Genomic DNA, 15,899 nt, shown 5'->3' with positions numbered 1-15,899 from the left:
CTTCTTCTTCTTCTTCTTCTTCTTCTTCTTCTTCTTCTTCTTCTTCTCTGTTTCTCTCTCTCCCTGTCTCTCTCTCCCTCTCTTCTCTCTCTTTTCTCTCCCTCCCTCTCTTCTCTCTCTTTGTCTTTGTCTCTGTCTCTGTCTTTCTGTCTCTCTCTCTGTCTCTCTCTCTCTTTGACTCAGTCTCTCTGTCTCATCTATCCTCTACTTGATTTATGAATTACCTATGCCATGATGTAGCTTCCCTTGATAGAGGCAATTGAGACAACTATTAAATACCTCAAAGTAAATGAGATGTCTATTCCACAAACTCCCCAGTGCCATGCATAGTTCTACGTGTCAGGGGGAATGTGCCTGTCTTCAAAGAGCTTACTCTCTAATGAGCAGACACAGCCTCAGTCTCTGGGACTGCCACTGAAGCCATAGTAGACAGACCAAGTTTTTTTATCTACTCTCATAAAAAGCATTTACTTCCCTTCTCATTTTTAGGACCAGTCATTGATTATGTACTTGCTAGTCACTGGATACTGTGCTAGGCCCTGAAGGTACCAAAAAAGATCCCATCATCCACAAGGAACTTATAATCTAAAGGGGGAGACAGTGGGCAAAATCAAACTTTGTATTGTTGCTTACTCATTTTTTCAGTTGTGTCTGACACTTTGTGATTCCATTTTGGGATTTTCTTGGCAAAGATACTGGAATGGTTTGCCATTTCCTTCTCCAGTTCATTTGACAGATGAGGAAACTGAGGCAAACAGGGTCAAGTGACTTGCCTAGAGTCACACAGCTAATAAGTATTTAAAGCCAGATTTGAACTCAGGTCTTCCTGATTCCTTGGTGATGTAAGCTCTGGGGCACCTAGCTGCCCCCATATAGAGAGCAGATGGAAGGTAATCCCAGAGGAAAGTATTTGGGGGTGGCTGAGAGAATAGACCTCCTGTAGAACTTGGAATTCAAGCTGAGTCTTGAAGGAAGAAAGGGAAACCCCGAGATGGAGGTGAGGATTCTAGGCATGGGGGCAGCTGCTTCTCCTGGAGTCTTTGGGGGGGGGTGTCTGGCTAAACTCGCTGCTGAAGCCCTTCTGGGATATGGGGACAGCCTCTGTAGCAGCCTCTTCACCTCAGCCTGCTTCAGCCCCCATGTCCCACCCAATTCGCTTATCCCAGGATAAAAGACAATGGTTATTTCCTGTAGACTGGTGCCCCCTCCCCATTCAGGATCATGGAAAAGAGACCTCAGAATTCACATTTTCCATGGTAGTTCAGGTTTTCATCGCCTCTTGCCTAAATTATTTCAACAGTAAGGGGTCCCCCTGCCTCAACCTTCTCCCCATTTCAGCCTAAGGAACAGATCTGACCATGTTTCTCTCTTTATTCCAGGTCTTGGTGTCTTCCTATTACCCATGATGCCTTTGTGATCACAAGTCCTTGCTCAGTTTTCTAGGTTTTAAGTTATTTTAAGTAAGACTGAGCAGGAGGACCCAAACAACAGCCAAACTGCATCTTCTCACAGCCTCTGCAGGCCTCCTGCCTGATCCCACTCGGACCCAGGTTACTTTCTCCTCTACAAATGCTGTTTTCATAACCCCAGGATCTGAAATACAGTCCTGTGCCTTCCTATTGTCCCTAGGAGCAAAGACACCTCCTTCCTTTAGCTTTAAAAGCCTGTCACAACCTTGTCCTGACCTATTTCCCCAGCCTTTCCGATATTCCTCTTCCTCCATACTCTGCAATGCAGCCAACGTGACCTTCTGGCTGTTCCATCCCCAGGATCCCGTCTCCCACGTCCCTGCCATCCAGCCTTCCTTCCCTCGGACCCAGAGTCCCTCGATTCCTTTAAAATGCAGCTGGAGCATCATTTTCTGCTTGAAGCCTTCCCAGCGGCCCCTTGCTGGTGCCCCTCCCACAAAACGGTCTTGGATTTGACTACTTTTTGTGTAGCTGTATACAGTTGGTGCATACTTCTAGTTCTTCTGGTTCTCTCCTCCCATTAGAACATAAGCTACTTGTGAGGAGGGGTTATTTCATTCTTTGTATTTGTCTCTTCAGCTCTTGTGTAATGAAATACTTGCTGCTGGATAGATGGGCAGATTGATTATTCCTCTTCCTACAAGACCAGCTAAACTAGTCTTGCTGAACGAGAAAGAAAGGAAGGAAACAAGCAATTGTTAAGCTCCTACTAAGTGCTAAGTCTTTACAAATATCTCATAGCATCCCCTCTATACTCCTGGGAGGTAGGCGCTATTATAATCTCCGTTTTACAGATGAGGAAACTAAGGGAGACACAGACACAGAAAATAGGTGACTTGCTCAAGAACACGCACCCAGGAAGTAAGGATCTGAGGCTGAATTTGAACTCAGGTCTTCCTCTATTTGTCGTCACATATGATAACTCCGTCTCCAGCCTCCATGCCTTTGCGCTGGCTAATCCCCCTGCCAGAAATGCCCTCCTACCTCACCACCACCTCCTAAATTCCTCTGTTTATTGCACAACTCTGCTCAGGGAACCTCCTGCCTTCACCTAATTAATGCTTGTTGATTAATTAATTGATTGATTAAGATAGCAAGACCTCTGGGCAGCAGGAGATCTGAACTCAGTCTCAGTTCAGCCACAAATTGTGCAGCCTTGGGCAGTTCACCTCATTTCCCTGATTGGACAATCTCTAAGGCGCTGTCCCCCTCGAGTCTGTCCAGCCGAGTTCTCAGCTCAGCTCAGTTGGCCCCAAGCTCAGGATTCTATTATATGCAATAATTGTATAATCTTGTTATGTTCCATCATCTCATTCCATTCCCTCACATCACAAAATTACATTCCATTCCTATCATGTCATATCCCATCCCATAGTATCATCACGTGCTGCATCATATTTCATATTATGGCCCATCACATGACATCCTGCTGTTATTGCTGGCCCTTCATTATCAAAGGGGACCATGGCACCGGGAAGGCGAGGCCATGACTTGAATTGGGTTTAAGTGAGACAGGACTGTGTCACATCAGGCCATCTCATATCATCTCATCTCATCTCATATAATATCATATCATATCATATCATATATTGTATCGTATTGCATTGCATCACATTGTATTGCATCATATATTTTATGTCATTATCATGTCACATGATATTGTTGTCTCTCTCTCTTTCTCTCTCTCTCTCTCACACACACACACACACACACACACACTGGTCTGGTTTGGTTTTTCCCACAAAATCCAAATTAAATAAACATTTCCTGTTTTGTTTTCTTCAGAAACATGAATTCTTTCTTACTATCTAACCCTAGGGTGAGGTAGGGGAATAGGGCACCTGGGATGGGGCTAATATTCCCCTCCCACTGACAGATGGGGCAAATTCCTGGGATGCTTGAAAGAGGGATCTCTGGGACTGGTGGAACTCTGCATTTTATCACCAGCTTAGAGGTGGAGTGAAGGCTGGTGTTAGTCTTGTCTGAAGGGCACGCTCCCCCTACCCCAGGTCATTGTGATTTACTAACTTAAGAAACTGCCCGTAGGATCATAGGATTATGGTCTGGAGGGAACCTTAGAGTTCATCTAGCCCAATGTCCTCATTTGACAGATAAGGAATCTGAGGCCCAGAGAAGGGAAGATACTTTCCCAAGGTCACACAGTTCATAAGTGTCAATCTTAAGCCCAAATCTCCCAACCCTAGGAACAAGACTCCCCACTATGATGAGGCCACTCTGGTCTATGTGGCTAATGGTTTGGGGACATCCCAGAATTGCCAGGCACGTCCAAGGGAAATGGGAAAGTTTCACATCTTCAAACCAAATCGATTTTAAAGTCACATTAGTTTAAATAACACATTTACCCAACACATTTAGGGAGGTGGTGGAAATCTTCAGTCAAAGGTTGGGGAACCATTTGGAATTGCTGTACAGGGGAATTCCTGTGTACTGCTGACCTTTCTCTTCCTTTTTCTCAGGACCTGGAATCCTCTCCAGCTCAGCCAACTGGGCTCCAGACAAGCCTATCCTTTTTATATGTGGTCCAGGAACCATGACTAATTCATTCTGTATTCTAGTCAAACTAGCCCCCTAGCTCTTCCCCATCTTTTAATTCTGTCTCCCACTATATGCACTCCCTCCTAACCTCTGCTCTGTGAGGGAGATGCTGGGTCATCTTCCTTTTGCAGAAGAAGAAACAAGGCTGAGAGAGAGTTAAGTGATTTACCCAGGGTCATAGAGCTAGTAAGGGTCTGAGTCAGGATTCAAACTCAAGTCTTGACTCCAGGGTAGTGACCAGCCTATGACACTCAGTTTCTCCATCGGTAATCATTTCAAGGATTCTTCCTAGCTCTGGATCTATGAACTTATGACTAGCTGGGGGTCACAAGCTTGGAAGTGTTGGGGGTGTGATTCACACTCAGGCCTCTCCTGACTCTGAGTCCCACAGACTCTCTTCTACTATGGGCCTATCCCTGTGACTGAGCACACAGGAGCTAACAGTCTTCTTTCTGATCACAGAACATGGCCTCCAAGGCCTCCATCCCACCATCTGCCTGTTCTGAGCCTTAATAACTTAGGAGAGAAAGGCTGGTTTGAATAACAGTGAGCAGTGTGTGCTGTATGTTTAATAACCAATTCTCCAGAGGGAGAAAAAGGTCTTGGAGGACACCATTTTAAGCTTATCCTGAATTATTTATATTTTTCTATCACTTTCCCAAGTCTAGACAATCAACAAAATAGTAAATCAGGCCCTAATTTTTAGCATTTGCTGATTTCTGAGGTATAAAGGCTTACACTGAAAATTTAACAACCAGCTCTCTGGAGCCAGTTCAAGCTGACTCCAGCAGGGAATTTAATTTTTATTCTGAGGGAAGGTAATCTGGGTTAAGTGACTTGCCCAGAGTCACACAACTTGGAAAGTATCTGAGGTCAGGTTTGAACTTAGGTCCTCCTGACTCCATGCACTGAGTCACCGAGGAGAGGATTTTCTCTTGGATAAAGGATTTTATCAGTCCCTTGGATAGAATTTTAAAGGCAAGTTTTCTGAAGTTTAGCTTCAGATTACAGTGTAAGTCCAGGACTATTCTTGTTTCAGATCCTGGGGTTATGAAAATAGCATTTGTAGATGAGAAAGTAACCTGGGTCCGAGTGGGATCAGGCAGGAGGCCTGCAGAGGCTGTGAGAAGATGCAGTTTGGCTGTTGTTTGGGTCCTCCTGCTCAGTCTTACTTAAAATAACTTAAAACCTAGAAAACTGATCAAGGACTTGTGATCACAAAGGCATCATGGGTAATAGGAAGACACCAAGAACTGGAATAAAGAGAGAAAGAAATCTGGGCTTAATCCCTCTGCTGCTGGTCAAACTGCTTAGCTGCCCATCTGGGTGGCTTCTTTCTCAGCCTCGGCTCCAAGATAGGGGATTGGGCAGGGACCCGACCCATGCCGTCACTGGAGAAGAGCAATCTGACCCCTCGATCTGGGAGGACTAGCACTTGTGGTGAGGGCTGCCCATTCACCTTTGGGGTCCACCTGATCCCCCCAGCTCTCCCCTACAGCTCCAAAAAGCTGTGGCATGCACAGTGGCCACACCCCACTAAACCATCTCAGCAGATGGGCTAAACCAGGCTGAGGGGGACCAACAGGCCTCAAACCTATTAGTGAGATAGGGGGTGATTTTCCTCAGTGGAATGGGCAGATGTGGCACTTTGCCCCAACGGCCACAGAGGTGGCTGAAGCAGGCTCTGTGGAGTGCTTAGAGCTTGGTCAAACATTGCACGCCCAAGGCTGCCCACTGCATCCCAGGCCATCCTGACTTTTGTCTGCCATGGGACTTTGATGACTTGGGGAGAGAGAGGTGAGGCTGATGCCCTTGTGTGACTCTGCCTCCCTTAAATCCAGCTCAGGTACAAGTGAAGACAACACCCTGTGATGTCATTGGTCCTCTGTGAAAATAACGGACGAACAACTCAGTTCTCTAGACTCCAGAGGTGTCAGAGGTGAGACTTGAACCTGGGTCTTCCTGGCTCCAAGGTTGTCTTTGTCATCTGTAAAATGGGAATTCAAGAGAGCTATAGCACTAGCCCCCAATATTGTTGTGAGGTTCCAAAGAGATAACATAAAACACATTGCCAGCCTTCAAGTGTTAGAGTAATGTTAGTCATTGTTGTTAATAGACCATCAGAGCTGGAGGAACCCTTGGAAGCCAATCAACAAGCACTTATAAAGCACCTGCTTCATGCTTGGCATTATTTTATTGGTGCGAAGGATACAAAGACCAAATGAAACAGTTCCTGCCCTCAAGGAGCTCCTATGCTATAGGGAGTCAGCATGGTGGAGTAGAAAGAACGTTAACTCTGGTTTCAAATCTTCCCTCTGATGCTTATTACTTGTAAGAGGGAGGGGAGAACAAGCATTTGTTAAATGCTTTACAAATATTATCTCATTGGGTCTTTGCCCAACCCTGTGAAGTGGGTGCTATTGTGATCCCCATTTTATAGGTGAGGATACTGAGGGAGACAGAGTTAAATGACTTGCCCAGAGTCACCCAGCTAGTAAGTGTCAGAGGATCGGACCTCAGGTCTTCCAACTCTGTGCACTGTGGCGGTCACCTAGTTGCCTGGGTATGACTTTGGGCAAATCATTTAACCTTGTCAGATTTCTGTCCCAAAGACCCCTTCATGCTCAAGATCTAGGACTGATTCTGTTTTTACCCATTAGTATATTCAGAGTAATGTAGGTGGGAAGGCACTAGGAACTTGGGGAATCAGAAAAGGCCCCCTGGAAGAGGTGATATCTGCTGAGCTTTGAAGGAAATGAGGGATTCTGAGGAAGGAGGGCAGTCCAGACATGGGGCACTGCCTAGGCAAAGGCATGCAGTAGGGAGATGAATGTCCCATGTGAGAAGAGTCCAGAAGGCCATTTTGTTTGGAGTGGGTGAAGAGGAATCAGGTATAGTAACCCAGCAAAGCTGGTTCAAGGCAGGTCAATTTTTAAGTGCCCAATACACAACTATGCTCCTTCTCAAACTGCCTTACTTTCAAACTCAGTATGTCATCTCCAGCCTCCAAGCATTTGTACAGACTGTTCCCTATGGCAGGAATGTACCATCCTCTCTCCACCATGTTGTAGAAATCTTAGATTCCTCTCAACCTCCACTCACACACTATCTCCTACAGTAAGTCTTTCTTAAGTAGGAGGAAGGGGATAAGAGAGGAGGGTATAATAGAAGGGAAGAAAAATGGGAGGAGGGGGTAATCAGAAACAAACTCTTTTGAAGAGGGTCAGGATCAAAGGAGAGAATAAAATAAATGGGAGGTGGGATAGGATTGAGGGAAATATAGTTAGTCTTTCACAACATGACTATTATGGAAATGTTTTGCATGACTGCACATGTATAACCTATATTGCTTGTCTTCTCAATAAGGGTAGGTGGAGAGGGAGGAAGGAAGGGAATGTGAAACTCAGAGTTTTAAAAGCGAATATTAAAAACTGTTTTTACATATAACTGGGAAATTAGATATATAGGCAATGGGTATAACAATCTATCTTATCCTACAGGAAAACAGAAGGGAAGAGGATGGGGGCGGTGATAGAAGGGAGGGTGGATTGAAGGAAGGGGTAAGCAGAATGCACACTGTCTTGAGGTAGGGAGAGGGAAGAGATGGGGTGAACATTTAGAATTCAAACTCTTGTGGAAGTGAATGTTGAAAACTAAAAATTAATTAATAAAAAATAGGAAAAAAAAGTCTTCCCTGATCATTCCCTTAATTGTTAGTCTCCTCATAAAAAAAGGAAAAGGACCCACATGTACAAAAGACATTTATAGCAGCTCTTTCCGTGGTAGCAAAGAACTGGAAATTGAGGGGATGCCCATCAGTTGGGGAATGGATGAACAAGTTATGGTATATGAATGTAATGGAATACTATTGTGCTATAAGAAATGATGAGTAGATGACTTTCAGAAAAACCTGGAAAGACTCACATGAACTGATGCAGAATGAAGTGAGCAGAACCAGGAGAACACTGAACAAAGTAACAGCTACATTGTGTGATGACCGACTTTGTTAGATTTAGCTCTTCTGAGCAATACAATGATCCAAGACAATTTCAAAAAACTCATAATGGCAAATCCTATCCACATCCAGAGAAAGAACTATGGAGTCTGAATGCAGACTGAAGCAGACTATTTTCTCTTTTTTGTTGTTTTTTGTTTTTACTTTCTCATGGTTTTTCCTTTTTGTTCTGATTCTTCTTTCACAACATGACTAATGTGGAAACATGGTTAATATAATCATACATATATAACCTATATCAGATTGCATGCCATCTTTGGAAGGGGAGAATGGAGAGAGAGGGGAAAAATTTGGAAGTTAAAATCTAATAAAAGAAAATTTTGAAATATTAATTAATTAATTTTAAAAAGCAGGAACAGTTAGGTGGCACAGTGAATAGAGCAGCAGCCCTGGAGTCAGGAGGACCTGAGTTCAAATCCAGCCTCAAATACGTGACACACTTACTAGCTGTGTGACCTTGGACAAGTCACTTAACCCCAATTGCCCTGCCTTCCCCCCTCCAAAAATAAAAAAGCTTACGAATGTGTAATCTAAATGAAATTGTTAGTCTCCTCTCTCTTCTCAAATGATCACAAATATACTTTTATGTTTACATAGATTATAAATTCCCTGAGAACTCAAAGTGTTTTTCATTTTATCTCTGTAGCCCAAGCACCTGGTACCAGGGCCTTACAGATAGCAGGCATATAAATGATCATTGGATTGAATTGAATTAAGCTGTTTGACTTTAAACAAATCACCTCCATCTCTGGTCCTCAGTTCTCTCATCTGTCCAATGAGAAGATTGAGTTAGATTAACTTTAGGATTTCTTCAGACTCTAAGTCCTATCTTCTTTAATAACAATAATAATGCTGTTCAGTCCTCTCTGACTCTCCATGACTCCATTTGGGGTTTTCTTGGCAGAGATACTGGAGTGCTTTTCCATTTCCTTCTCCAGTTTATTTTGAAGATAAGAAAACAGAGGCAAACAGAATTAAGTGACTTGCCCAGGGTCACCCACATAGTATCTAAGACCAGATCTGAACTCAGGTTTTCCTGACTCCAGGTCTGGCACTCCAGCCACCATGGCACCTAACTGCCCTAACAATAATAATAGCTAACATTACTAACAGTTAACATTATAGAGTGCTTACTATGTTCCAGGCACTGTGCTAAGCATTTTACAAATATCTCATTTGACCCTAACAACACCCCTGGGAGAAAAGGGCTGTTATTAACCCCATTTTCCAGTTGGGGAAACTGAGGCAAATAGGGGAAGTGATTTGTCCAGGGTCACACAGCTAAAAAGGATTTGAATTCAGGTCTCCTTGAGTCCTGTGTGAGTGTCTTTGCATTCCATGGCATGTGTCAGGGAGAATGGATGAGGGTTTGTATTCCTGAACAGCCAGTGATCGTGAGGGGATGTTTGAAGGTTAAACTGTCTACATTTGCCAATGCGGTAATTACGAAGAGAATGGCATTTTGAAGTTTGGATAAAGCTTTAATTGAAGTCCTGGCTGCCACTAATTATGTTAAAAGGGGAGTGCAATGGGCTTTTTATTAGTTAATGAGGATTTTTCATTTTGAGGCCTAATGGTCGTTAAATTAAAATGGTTTGTTTTCCCCCTGGTGGGGAAGCGTACCAGAAGCAGCCAGTCACCTGGGTTGGGAGGATGGTTGCCGGGTGAGGCGAGTTTGGAGGGTAAGGCTGGGGAAGAGGGGGGAGAGGGCCAGGTCCCCAGGCCCAGGGACCCATTGAGGAGCAAAGGAAATGGCCTAGACTTCAGACGGGCTTCACTCTTCACACATGCTTTCCCTCACAAGTGAGCAGTACAGTTTAGTGAAAAGATCGTTGAATTTGGAGTATGAAAATGTCAGTTCAAATCCTACTCCTGCCACTAAGGTATATGTGGACTTGGGGAAAATTCTTTAAGCTGTCTAGACTTTGTGAACCGATTATCGGATCTCTAAGAAGGGACTTTTGGCTCTGACAATCAGTAGGACTAGGTTCTTTCTTGTGTCTGGAATCTAGACTCTAGACCATAGGGGTGGAGAACCTGCAGCCTTGAGACCACATGGGGCCCTCTAGGTCCTTAAGTATTCAGGTATAAGTATTCAAATATAGAGGCCCTTTGACCGAATACAAACTTTTCCTGGTTGATCATTCTATTCAAAGTCATAATGAGAATTCTGATGCTTGGGGCAAAGTTGGTGGGGGACAGGAGGGGCTGTTTCAGAGAACCCTAATTTACAGGATCAGGCAGTTCTGAAACTCTGCACCCCTGTCTTGGATATAACAATTTGCCCCATTGAGTTTAGTCCCAATAGGCAGCCCCCTAGAGGAGGTAAGAGATAGCCAGCCTCTTGGGGGTGGGGGTGGATAATGGGTGGGGTAGGAGACAGGAGGGACCATTTTGGTGGGGTTGTACCAGGGCAGCCTCCTAGAGGAGACAAAGGTTGTGTGATTGTGTCTTGTCCTTCCTTCTGAAAGAGGACCATGACCTCAGGAAGATGATGCCATGACTGGCAAATGAATTGGATTTAAGTGAGGAAGGGCTGTGCAAAGTCACCAGCCTCACTAGAAGAGACAAAGGGCCATCCCCACAACTCCCCTGTTCAATGAGCCACCTGAGGGAGAAAGGTAGGATATGGTGGGATGGACGGAGACCCTCATCACAGAAGGCAGATGCTAGGGGAGGAGTGGGACCTCATTTGTGGTGACTCGAGGTGGCGTGTCAAAGGACAGAAGGCACTGGGACAAAGACATGGTGCCATCATGCCCATCCCCAAGTTGGCACCCTATGATAGAGCCTTGGTCACCCATGAGTTTTGTGGAGTTTGACTCTGTCTCCCTGTATTTTTCACCTATCAGCCCTCATTTTACCTTCATACCTTACACAAAGTTAATTGAATCCCTCTTCTTCATGACAAGAGAATGAGTTACCAGCTGGACCACTAGAACACCTTTTTTTTAATGATAAGTATTCCAACAGAGGCTGAATCTGAGGAACTGATAATCTTCATATTTCTAATCTTACTTTTATTGATGTTCTTTGCTTTTATGTCACTTTCATTTAAAAAAAAAATCTTTCCTCTTCCCCTCCCATCCAGTGTGCCATCCCTTGTAATAAAAAAAAAAGAAAGAAAGAAAAGAAATGGGAGGGAAACAGGACCTGGTAACCTCATTGAGGAAGAGAGAAGATGCAAAATAGGGACTCACTGGGAGGGGAGAACCAGGGGTTTTTATGGGTGGAGGGAGGTTAGAGCAGGAAGGAGCCTTAGAGATCATCTAGAACAACCCACTCATTTTCCAGATGAGGAACCCGATCCGGTGCCCAGAGAGGCCAAGCCACTTGGTCCTAATTGGCAGAAATGGCAGGGCTGGGATACAAACACCAATCACCAGACTCACAAAACAGGGCTCTTTCTTTCACAACCAGATGGCTGCCTCTCAACCTATCCCTATATTCTGTCAAGAGCGTTATTAAGTTCATAATCAAAAATGATTTCTTAAAAATAGCAGGCCCCTGCCAGCTCCCAGGTTTTATGTTGGCTCCTTTTTGTTGGGTTTTTCAGACATTTCTCTGTGGATTCTCAGAAATAAAGCCCTCATGGGTTTACAGGAACATCTGTTTGGGTCTATGGCAAAGATGATGCAAAGGAGAGAAGAAAGAGTGGGGGGAGTGGGGGGCAGCCACTCCCCTGCTCTAGGAGCTCTGGGGCTCCCCATCACCTCCAGGATCCTTTGTTTGGCATTTAAAGCTCTTGGCCTGGCCCCTTCCCAGTCTCTGCTCACCTCCACCCACTCTGTGATCCAACCACTCTGCCATCTTGGAGTTGCTCAAATTCGAGGCTCCTGGAAGGCTCTGCCACCCCTTCACTCTCCTGCATTGGCTTCTTCCAGACTCAGATGAAATCTCCTTTCCAGACCCCAACTGCTAATGCCACCCCCTCTCAGATCCCTTCCATCTACCCTGGAGACATTTTGCACACCCCTCCTTACTTACATGTAATCTCTCCATTAGAATATAAACTGATGGAGGGGATGGGCTCCTTTTAACTTTCTTCATCTCCTCCAGGGCTTAGCATAGGCCTGGTATATAGTAACCACTTACTAAATGATTGTTGACTATTTGACTGACCTCCCAGGAAAATTACCTGGGACAAACTATCATTTTGAAACATCTTCCTGACTTCCTACTGACTTCCCTGACTTCAAATATCTGGCCCCAACTTTATTTCCACCACCCACGTTTCCCTTTGGAGTTGGTGAAATCTCCCAGGTGAAATCAATCTTTCTCCTCAAACTTCTTAATAACAGCAGTTATTGGCTCTCTCATTTGCCTAGGACTCCAGGATTTACTGTGTCTCACTTACGTTGTTGTAATTATTACATTTAATTATAATATTAGTTCTATAATTATTATATAATTATAATATTAATAACCCATAATAATAATGATGGATTATTAGATTGGAAGCTCCTTGAGGGCAGGGACTGTCTTTTGCCTCTTTCTGTATCCTCAGTGCTGAGTCCAGTACCTGGTACACAACACAGTAGGCATTTAATAAATGCTTATTGACTGACATTTATATAGTATTTTGTTTGTAAAGCATACTACATACAGGATGTCCCAAAGGTCGTATTGTAGGTTTAAGTTTTAATTGCATCTTATTTGATCCTCCCAACACCTATGTGAGGAAAGTTCCATAGCTATTACTATTATTCCTGTTTTACTGATAAAGAAACACAGAGGTTGAGCCAAGAGACAGCACAGTATGGAGGGCAAGGCACGAGAAGTGAAGTTAGGGAGGCTTGAGTTCAGCTCCCCAGCAGCTTCCTAGCTGTTGGATCCTGGGCAAATGAACACTCCATGATTCAAATCAGTCATCTGCAAAACGAGGGGGTGGGAATTGATGAGTTTTTAAGGTCCCTTCCTGTTCAAATGTCCTATGACTTAACCAGGGTGACAGGTGTTGTGTCTGTGGTAAAATTTGAACCCAATCTCCAAAGCAGTCTATTCACTACACTAACTAGGTGCATGTGTCTTATTTCCTCCCCCTCCTCTAAATAGACTGGAAAAGAAGCACCCTGGTATCAGAGAGCCCCAGATGTGGAGTCAGGAAGACTTGAGTTCAAGTCCAGACTCTTATTTATATTATTATATTATAATATATATGATATTAGTTATGTGACCTTGGGCAAGTCACTTAACCTCTGTCTGCCTTAGCTTCCTCATCTGTAAAAAGGGGATAATAATAGCATCTACCTCCCAGGGATGTTTCAAGGATAAAAGGAGATAATATCTATAAAGGGCTTTGAAAACCTCAAATAGAAGACTTGCATCATATAAAATGCTGCTGTTGCTGTAAAGTCATATCCCACTCTTCACGACCCCATTTAGGGTTTTCTTGGTAGAGATACTGGAGCAGTGTCATTTCCTTCTCCAGATCATTTTACAAAGGAGGAAATGGAAGTAACCAGGGTTAAGTGACTTGCCCAGGATCACACAGCTAGTTTCTGAGCCTGCATTTGAACTCAGGCCGTCTTGACTGCAGGCCCAGCACTCTGTGCGCTATGGCGCCACCTAGCTGCTCTAGCTATTACTATCTAGATATTATCTGGTACTTAAAAGCTGTGTAACCTTGAACAAGTTAGTTTCTCTAAACCTCAGTTCCCTCATCTGTAAAATGGAGATATCTAGTAATTAGTAAACCTTTGGATGTTGGAGAAACAAGAGATGCTATTCCTTAAGGTCAAGGACTATGGCATTTTCCATCTTTGCACCTCAGTGCTGTGCATACAGTAGGTGCTCAATAAATGTTGTTGAATTTGGTTTCTGGGAGAACCAGGGGTGTGCTGGAGCCATCTCTAATCACCTTGGAGAGCCTATAGTTAAATTTTCCAATGTGAATTTTTACACCTCAGAAACTGGCAACCAATTGCTCCAAATCGGTGCTTGATTTACTATTTTGTAGATTGTCTAGACTAAAGAAGTGTTGATAAGGCAGATTAAACTTTAAAGTGTGGGCATGCTACACCCCCCTTTCTCTGGTTGTTAAACATTTACCAGAACACTTCTGGGGGTGTTGGTACATAGTAGGTGCTTAATACACGATTGATTTAACAGTTTCTTAGAGCGCGACCTCATTTCCCAGGCTTTTCCCTGAACTGGGCTGATTCTTCAAATCACCAGCGGCAGCAGTCAGCTCTTACCATCCCTGGGGACTAGGGAGTAGGTCAAAGATTCAACGCCACCAATCAAAAGGGCCCTGATTTACATACATCTGGCTTTTAAAAGTAACATGTTTCATCTCTGTTCATTCCACTCCCTCACAGTCCCACCTTTATTTTCTCCCTCCCTCTTCCTCCACTCCTATCTGTGTAATGCAATCCCTGGTTATCTCATCAGAGTTACAAAGACAAAGGTTAAAAAAATACATTTAGGGCCCCTGCCCCTTTCAGTTTCCCCTGGTCTGGGCTTTTTCGATTTATCAAAACTGAGACGATTTCCTCTTTCCTCTCCTGTGCCTGATATTATTAAAGAATGTCCTTCTATTGCCTTTTGTTTCCGGAACACAACATCCCCTCCGTTATTTGGCTCTGCCTGATTCTCCCCACCCCCAAACTAGAGATCTCCCAGTCTTCCTCCTTCACTACCTGAGCAGACTGGAGTCACTTTCGTTTGACCTTGCCAACTTGGAAAGTCTGGGGGCTGCTGGGCTGATCGGCCACTTGTTGGCTGAATGACCTTGGACCAAACGCTCCTCCTCCTGGACCCCAGATGGGGTGTGGGGTAGGGGGCAGATAGTCTCTCCAGTCCTTAGCACCCCTAAATCCCGGAGCCTTGAGATTTCTGAGGTCCCTTCTAGATCTAAAGTTCTGAAATTCAAAAGGGGAAGAAAGAGATGGGGAGGAGGGAGAAACCAAAAGAAAGAAGGAGGGGGGGGGCAGAAGGGAGGAGGAATGAGAAGAGAAGAGGAGTTAGATGCCCGGGCCGGCCATTCAGACCCCTCACGGTCTCCTCCCACCCTATTCATCACCCTCTCCAGCCTCCCCTTTTCTTCTAGCCTCCCCTACCCTCCCACCGCAGACTGGGGGGGGGGGGGTTGTGTAAGTGATCAATAGTCTTGCCTTGTTGCAAAGAAAATATTCACTGAAAGACATTAAAATGAAGTAAATAAAAGAGATAAAAATGGAAATATCAAGCCAGCAACTTCTTCTCTTCTGATTAGAAAGGCAGCGAGGGGCAGCGGCAGGCGGGGGAGCGGGCGCCATCCCGGGAAGAGCCAGCTGCAGCAGCCGCCTGGGCCAGATAACGGGGCTCCCGCAGCCTGCACGGCGGAGATAAAGCGCCGGCCCCGCGCTCCGCGGCCTCAATCCCAGCCTCCCCATCAATATTAATACGGCCTGACAAACTGGCATTTAAGATAGAATAAATATAGACTGCTTCTGCTATTACCAAGCCTTATTAATCTGCTTGCAGGCATTTAAATGCCGTGGAAAATATGGAGTTTACCAGCCCAGCCTTCAATAGGGGGTCAATTCATCGCGCCTTTCTTCTCCCTCTTCTTCGGGGGGCCCATTGTCTCTGGGGCTTGAGTCTCTCTCCTCCAGGGTGAACTTTCTCGTGATGGGGAGGAAGCGCCAGGGAGGGGGAAGAAAGGGGAGGGAGAAGAGAGGACGGGAGGAAGGAGGCAGCTGAGGGAAGGGATGGAGATGGGGAGTCCCGAACCGTGATGCCCCAGCGCCCTGGATCCCCGGGCAGAGTGGCCAAAGTTGAAGTTCAGTGGGGCCTCTGCATCTCTTGCCAGCTCTGCTAGCTGGATGACCTTGACAACTTTATTTCATCTTTTCAGGCCTCAGTTTCCCCAATCC

General features: G+C 44.9%; 1 long non-coding RNA gene across 1 annotated transcript; it reads right to left on the bottom strand.

Moving 5' to 3' along the window:
• Positions 1 to 12,615: 12,615 nt before the first annotated feature.
• Positions 12,616 to 15,656, bottom strand: LOC138159572 (uncharacterized). Its single transcript, XR_011167910.1, has 3 exons — positions 15,541 to 15,656; positions 14,682 to 14,903; positions 12,616 to 12,912 (listed from the first exon to the last, which is right to left on the bottom strand). It is a non-coding gene; the product is annotated as an uncharacterized lncRNA (long non-coding RNA).
• Positions 15,657 to 15,899: the final 243 nt, after the last annotated feature.

The sequence above is a fragment of the Petaurus breviceps genome, unplaced genomic scaffold (assembly GCF_028583685.1).
Source record: "Petaurus breviceps papuanus isolate PSGF00001 unplaced genomic scaffold, PetGlider_PUasm1.0 176, whole genome shotgun sequence".
Classification (NCBI taxonomy): domain Eukaryota; kingdom Metazoa; phylum Chordata; class Mammalia; order Diprotodontia; family Petauridae; genus Petaurus; species Petaurus breviceps.
The sequence above is the reverse complement of the archived record's forward strand: the minus strand, read 5'-3'. Positions and strand labels throughout refer to the sequence as shown.